At 35.0% G+C, this 2,028-nt stretch overlaps 1 protein-coding gene across 5 annotated transcripts in view; it reads left to right on the top strand.

The window, feature by feature from the left end:
* The first annotated feature begins 424 nt into the window (after positions 1 to 424).
* LOC117181854 (ankyrin-1-like) overlaps positions 425 to 2,028 on the top strand; it is a 20,655-nt gene continuing 19,051 nt past the window's right edge. The window contains exons 1-2 of one of the 5 annotated variants that reach the window (XM_033374857.1): positions 445 to 637; positions 806 to 1,030. The gene's annotated coding sequence lies outside the window, so the exon portion shown is untranslated. Of the gene's footprint in view, positions 638 to 805; positions 1,134 to 2,028 lie in introns of those variants that run through there. The other 4 variants (XM_033374856.1, XM_033374859.1, XM_033374855.1 and 1 more) reach the window with 4 other exon arrangements.

The following is a 2,028-nucleotide window of genomic DNA, read 5'->3' as shown; positions in this document are numbered from 1 at the left end:
TGTTTGCAGAAAACTTATTGTTTTAATTGAAAATTTAAATATTTGTATTAAAAGTTAATCAATTATTAATTAAAAGTAATGTTATAATTTATAATTATAATATTAACATTAATAATATGTACAATAGTAATAATACTCATAATATATACGCCTGAAAAAACATAACCTCAAAATTAACTCATGCATGAAATGAAGAATCACGCGAAACATTAAATTCGCCAGTTTCTTCCATTTCTTTCAAATGAGGATTGAGATATAAATAGAAGACCACCGAAGTCTTCCGAAGCTATGAGATCGACAATCATCGTACAGCAGAAAACCGAAGTCGAATCGTGCATTTTCGGCTTACACACGAACTCACAGTGGTAATCATGCATCTTCTGTTTTGCGGCTCCCAAACGGTAGGTATGGTGGGGGTAAATTTCATCCACGATCAGGCAGCTCTGGTCTAGCGACAACCTTGTCTAGTTCCACCATGCTTCCAACTATCCAAGAATCCACAAGAAAAAAGTTATAGGCAGTATACTGCAAGCTACAAGGAATACAAGATTTTACGGTACATATACGTATATACCTATATGTATATTTGCAAAATCCTGTTTATTTAAAACATATATTTTAGCCAGTATAGCGCAAAGTAAGTAGAAAAATCTCAATAACATTAGGTCGTGTGATACTAACCTTCAAATAAACCTGAATTAGTTTTAAGGCTATGTTTGCGTGTACTGATTTTCTGGTACAAATAGACTTTTTCATCTTGAATAATTCGGACCTTAGATACTATAGAATTGTCGATCATTTCTAGCCCGGTGCCACTTAATAAGAGACACAAAGGAATAGTCAGGAGTGATATCACCCGATTTTATTGGTAAAAAGACGAGACGAGCAGTGTCCAAGAATTCCTTAATGTTTTCAACGAATGAATGTCCTTGAGCAGACACGCGCACATGTGCAGTGCTGTTTACGCTGTCACGTGTTGCATCCAATTCCCGATATTCTATTTTGACATGAGATCTCGACGGAAATGCAGGTTATGTTCGTTTGTGTTTTTATTTTGTTGAATGTGTATCGCGTTACTGAACTAAAAGCGTAAAGGAAAATGGGATTAAAATTATGAAAAGTGTCTTGAAAGTGTAAGTACTATAATTACATTATTATCATTTCTGGAGTACGTATGAGTAAGGCATAAAGATAATTTAAGTGACCAAAATATTGTAGGTTATTATATTCAAAATTGCTATATTTTATGAGCATTAGTATTTTATAATAATGAAAATATACAAAATCATAAACATTTTTTAACGTCAAGATGTAGCTCTTGATTCATATTGAAAACTGATTGTTTCTGTGCATATTGTGTTGGTGAAATGAGGAGTTTCTCTATCGTAAAGAATGTTGTGTTATTAAAAGATCCACAATTTATTTTGTTTAACCGTGTCCACTTGAGGGTATCCAGTCTTTACAAATTTTTGGACATTTCTCGTTCCATTCACCACTTACAAGGATACTACTATTTGATATATTTAAGTCGAAAATCGAACGAGTCTCTTTTTCTATCTCCACGCGCTAGAAAAAGAGGTCCGTTCCATTTTCGACACTGTATCAGAGTCCCACAGCTGTGGAGAAAAAGTAGAACAAGAGTTGAACCAAAGATATTATAAACGTAGATGCGGTGCGGGCTTAGTTGCCCGCCATAAATATAGACGGCGCGTCGGGCGAAAAAAGTCACTTCCCCTCTACCCACTGCTCCCCGTAGAAAGCACCAATCGATATAGTTTACCAAGAGCCACTTGGAGCGCTGTAAGCAACTTTCGGCACACCTTCGAGGTGCACTGATGGTAAACTTAGCTTGGACAAGAACCATTTGGATTGAAAGTCAATTGCCAATTCAAACATTTTTACATTTATAACTTTGCAAAACTTGGTTGTTTTAAGGGCATGTGACACAGCTAAATACCTATATTACCGACCACAGTTTTTCAGTTCACTGAATGTTTTTTTGAACCTAAGAACTTTTTTTGTAAATAA

This window comes from Belonocnema kinseyi, chromosome 10 (assembly GCF_010883055.1).
Source record: "Belonocnema kinseyi isolate 2016_QV_RU_SX_M_011 chromosome 10, B_treatae_v1, whole genome shotgun sequence".
Classification (NCBI taxonomy): domain Eukaryota; kingdom Metazoa; phylum Arthropoda; class Insecta; order Hymenoptera; family Cynipidae; genus Belonocnema; species Belonocnema kinseyi.
Note: the sequence above shows the minus strand (reverse complement) of the source record. Positions and strands in the feature narration are given on the sequence as shown.